Genomic DNA, 5,432 nt, shown 5'->3' with positions numbered 1-5,432 from the left:
GGAAGGAAGGTTGGGCAATCCTACTTCCGTAGTGATACTGCCTCAGAAACCCAAGGAGGGGTCGCTATGAGTTGGGGCTGACTCGACGGCAAACAACAACAACAACAACAACAATGGCACTTTTAGGAGCCCTGGTAGCATAGTGCCTAAGGCACTTGACTGCTAACCAGAAGGCTGGCGGTTCAAACCCACCAGTCACTCCTTGAAAGGAAGATGGGGCAATCTACTTCTGTAGTGGTACTGCCTCAGAAACCCAAGGAGGGGTCGCTATGAGTCGGGTCCCACTCGACAGCAAACAGCAACAACAACAAAATGGCACTTTTACATTATTTATTTATCTCGGACTCTTAACTTGACATTGGGTTGTGTACTTTTTGAAGCTTGTAGTAGTTGCCTGACACCCTGTATGTATGAATTCGGTGTTCAGTAAACACTGAAAAGAATATGTACTTGTCTGCCAGTTTGTATTGTGAAGTCTTGCTTGTTACTATGATGCTGGAAGGTATGCCATTGGTATTTCAAATACTAGAAGAGCCACCCATGGTGGACAGGTTTCAGTGGATCATCCAGACTAAGACAGAGTAGGAAGAAAGACCTAGTGATTTACTTACGAAAATTAGCCAATTAAAACTTTGTAGATCACAACAGAACATTATCCAGCTTGCTGACTTTGGACATGTCATCGGGAGGGATCAGCCACTACAGCGGGGCCTCATGTTTGGTGAAATAGAGGGCCAGTGAGGATGTGGGAGACCATGGATGAGACAAGCAGCACACTAGCTCAAACTATCAATGCAAATGTATGTGATTGTGAGGATGATGCAGGACCAGGCAGTGTTTTGTTCATAAGGTCACCATGAATCAGAGTTGATTCAATAGAAACTAATAACAACAGTGCTGTTTGTTTCATCAACAGTAATTCTATCAACTGGATTATTTCAATATAGCTTTTATTGTTTTAATAAAGTTAAGAGCAATCTTGTAACTGTTGCCAGCAGTTAAAAATTCTCAAAATGTGCAGTAACATGTCTGCAATGTAGTAAATTACATGATGTGGCTTTTCTAGCCAGAGTCTTTATAAATAAACTCAGTGGTGGAATTTGCTGTGAGCAACTGAATAGCTCCTGATTGTTGAAATTATCCCACCTGGGGTATTTCTGTTGGCACAGTAGGAAGAAATCTCTGGAAGTTCATTCTCTCTCAGGTGTGTAGAACTCTGAGGTTGGAATTGGTTCATTTTGGCCACTCTGCCAGGCTCAAAAGAATCCCCCCTAGAGGCAGAAGGAGTCTCTCTGACTGCTGGCTGAGAAAGATGTGCTGCTGAGAGAGAGATGTGGAAGAGACCTGCTGCTGAGAGAGAGATGTGAGAGACATACACTCCTAAGAGAGAGAAACGTGCTATTGAGAGAGACTGAGGGAGACGGCTGGCTGAAGGAGAGACGGCCGGCTGAAAGAGACTGCGTGCGTTCCTGAACTTGAATTGTAGCATGTTGCTTCTCTAATAAACCCCATAATCTGAGTTCTTTGTGGCCACTGCAGTGAATTATCAGAACCAGCAGAGAGGTGGTGCGTGCCGGTTGGGGTCAAGGATGATAAGAGGGCTGGAGGGAGGTAGAATGTCTGGCCTCACAGGAACAGGCCTCGGGCTGCTGATGGCGATTCTGTCCTCCTCTTGTACAGTTAGAGGAGGTCAGATGATGCCGCTTCTGTGCCCCTTTAGCAGTGTCTTAAAAAGTGACTCATCATGATCTTTCACAAGACTCAGCAAAGTACAGTTCAGTGTATGCTTTTATACAGCCTACAGTTTAAGAATGTTTATATATATATACATACACATGCTACTGCTATGTGCTGTTGAGTCAGACCCGACTCATAGCGACCCCTCCTTGGGTTTCTGAGGCAGTATCACTACAGAAGTAGATTGCCCCATCTTCCTTCTGAGGAGTGGCTGGTGGGTTTGAACTGCCAGCCTTCTGATTAGCAGTCAAGTGCCTTAGGCACTACGCTACCAGAGCTCCCATATATATATATTTTAAGAACTTAAAAGAAAAAGAGGAATATATGACAGATATCATATGTAGCCCATAAGCCCTAAAATATTTACTCTCCGGTCCTTTTCAGGAAAATTTGTTGACCACTGATCTAGAAATACACCTGGTCATCTGTCTGGAATTATTCTTGCTCATTGGACATGTGAAATTATCTGTTTTCCTCAAAAGTTTGATAGCTACTCACTCAGACTGGTGACTTCCCTTCCATTGAAAAAGGATTGTTAGGGCTGGCTACGGAAGAATTTTGAGTGATGTATAAATCTCTTCTGGGCTCTTTGGCACTTGGCAGTATCTCACACAGATAACCAGATACAAATGAGCCGTTTCTTTCCATTATAATCCTTCACAGAGGTCTGCTGGGATTGCACATCTGGTGAAGTTAGATGTCATTCAGAACAAGGCTTTTAGCATATTTCAAGAATGTTAATTGCTAAGTGGCAACTGAAGCGGAAGGGTTTAATAGTGTCCTTAAGTTGCCTTAAATGTCCATGGACCCAGAATTTTAGAACTGGAAAAGGTCTTAGAGATCATCAAGTATAGCGTGGTTGTTAAGAACATGGGCTGTGGAGCCAGACTGCAGGGCTCTTCTACTTAATCCTCTCTGTGTCTCAGTTTCTTCACCTTTAAAAGTGGGGATAATAATAGTACCTATTTCACACATTGTGATTTAAACATATCAATATATAATAAATACAACATTGCTTGACATACTATAAATGTTCATGATTATTAGTCTTTTTATTTTTTGTTACTGTTTTTATTAATAGTATTCTCATTTTATAGTTTAAGAAATTTATACCTAAAGAAGGAGTGAAATGATTTTACTCGCTGACATAACAGGCAGAGTGGATTAAAACCGAGGATCTTGGCTTTCAGTTCAGTGCTGTTTCCCTGCTGTAATGTGTTGGTTTTAGTTGTATTTTAGTGGGTGTGGATGATTTTTTAATAGTCAGAAAAATATCTGGCAGCCTTTTTGCATAAATAAGAAAAGCTAAGTAGAACATTGCTAATCATATCTTTTGAGAATCCTAAATCTACTTCAAGTGTCCTTTATTATTCAGATTTTATAGCTAATTTATAGAACTATCTTCTGTTTCTGTCCTCTCTTCTCCTTCTCTTCCTTTCTTAATAAATAGATTATTTTCATAGCTGTCTTTTTAAAAAAATTGATGTAAAATTCATGTAAGATAAAATTAACCACTTTAAAGTATATAATCCAGTGGCATTTAGTACATTCACAGTATATGCAAATACCACCTCTATCTAGTTCCAAAATGTTTCACCCCAAAAGTAAACTCCATACTCATTAAGCAGTTAATACCCATTCCTTCATTCTCCACCTTTGGCAACCAGGACTCTTTCTGTCTCTCTGGAATTTATCTATTCTGAATAGTTCATAGTTCATAGTTCATGGAATCATATGATATATAACCTTTTGTATCTAGCTTTTTCACTTAGCACGTTATTTTCAGGATTCATCCATGCTGTAGCATGTATCAGTACTACATTCTTCTTTTATGACTGGATAGTATTCCACTGTATGGATATATAACAATTGTGTTTTTGTTTTTACTCATCTCAAAGTATTTTTAAATTGCCCTTGTGATTTCTTCTTTAGCCATTGGTTGTTTAAAAGTATGTAATTTACTTTAACATATTTGTGAATTTTCCAAATTTTTTTTACTGTCAATTTGTAGGTTCATTGCATTGTGAAGTAGAACATACTTAGGGTGATTTTCATCTTTTAAAATTTTTTCAGACTTGCTTTATTGCCTAACATAGGGTCTATCCTGGAGGACATTCTGTATATGTGTCTTAGGTTTAATTGATTATAGTGTTGCTCAGATCTTCTGTTTCATCATTTACATTTTGTCTCGTTTTTCGTTGATGTCTCTAGCTATAATTGTTGAGATGTCCATTTCTATCTTCAGTTTTGTTAATTTTTGCTTCATATATTCTGGGGCTCTGTTGTTAGGTGCATATATGTTTGTAATTGTTAGTATTTTTTTTTTGATAGATTGACCCTTTTATCATTATATAATGTCCTTTGTCTCTTTACAATTTTTAACTTAAAGTTTGTTTTGTCTGATATTAGTATAGCCATTCCAGTCTCTTTGGTTATTGTTTGCATGTAATACCTTTCTCTGCCCTTTCCCTTTCAACCTATTTGTGTCTGTGGTCCTAATGTGCATCTCTTATAGAATTAGGACCATGCTTTTTATCCATTCTTTTTAAACAGTATTAGTGGGAGAATTTCTATATACATTTAAGGTAATTATTGATACTGAAGGATTTGGATCTGTCATTTTGCTATTGTTTTGTATATGTTCTATGTTGCATTTGTTTCCCATTTTCTCCATTACTGTCTTTTTAGGTTTAGATAGACAGTTTCAGTGTACCATTTTGACTCCCTTCTCATTACTTTTACTATGTAGTTGTTATTTTCTTAGTGGTTGCCATTGAAATTACAATGAATGTATTAATTGTAGCACTCTAGTAAGAATTAATACAAACATAGTTTTTAGAAATACAGGCTTCACTTCTAAAAGCTTCATCCTTCCCATCTTTACATTATTAATGTCACAGATTGCATGTTTATACATTGTGCACCCATCCACAAATATTTATAATTATTGTTTATATCCTTTGTCAGGAAGCTCTGGTAGCATAGTGCCTAAGGCACTTGACTGCTAACCAGAGGGCTGGCGGTTCAAACCCACCAGCCACTCCTCGGAAGGAAGGTTGGGCAATCCTACTTCCGTAGTGATACTGCCTTGGAAACCCAAGGAGGGGTCGCTATGAGTCAGGGCCGACTTGACGGCAAATAACAACAACAATCCGTTGTCATATTGATCTAAAAATGTTAAAGCAATCTTTCATTCCTTAGATAAATTCAACTAATAGTGATATTTTATTCTTATGATGTATTTCTTGATTCAATTTGCTTACATTATATTGAGAGATTTTATGTTTATATTCATTGGTCTACAGTTTTCTTGCTTTGTGTGTGTGTGTGTGATATTTGCCAGGTTTTGGTATCCAACCAAAACCAAAAAACCAAACTTACTGTTGTCAAGTCCATTCTGACTCATAGAGACCCCTGTTGGGTTTCTGAGGCAGTAAGTCTTTACAGAAGTAGATTGTCCCATCTTCCTTCTGCAGAGTGGCTGGTGGGTTTGAACTGCCAAACTTCTGGTTAGTAGTCAGCACCACCACAGCTCCTGGTATCAAATTAATGCTGATTTAAAACGATGAGTTGGGAATTATTCTCACTCTTTATATTATGAAAGTTGTTGTTGTTGTTGTTAAGTGCCGTCGAGTCGTTTCCGACTCATAGCGACCCCATGCACAGCAGAACGAAACACTGCCCGATCCCGCGCC

At 38.5% G+C, this 5,432-nt stretch overlaps 1 protein-coding gene across 1 annotated transcript in view; it reads left to right on the top strand.

Annotated features, from left to right (window-relative positions):
- Positions 1 to 5,432, top strand: part of UVRAG (UV radiation resistance associated) — a 481,244-nt gene that overhangs the window by 134,746 nt on the left and 341,066 nt on the right. The window lies entirely within an intron of this gene.

This window comes from Orycteropus afer, unplaced genomic scaffold, assembly GCF_000298275.1.
Source record: "Orycteropus afer afer isolate SDZICR_OR568_19922 unplaced genomic scaffold, OryAfe1.0 scaffold00074, whole genome shotgun sequence".
NCBI classification, from domain to species: Eukaryota; Metazoa; Chordata; class Mammalia; order Tubulidentata; family Orycteropodidae; genus Orycteropus; species Orycteropus afer.
The sequence above is the reverse complement of the archived record's forward strand: the minus strand, read 5'-3'. Positions and strand labels throughout refer to the sequence as shown.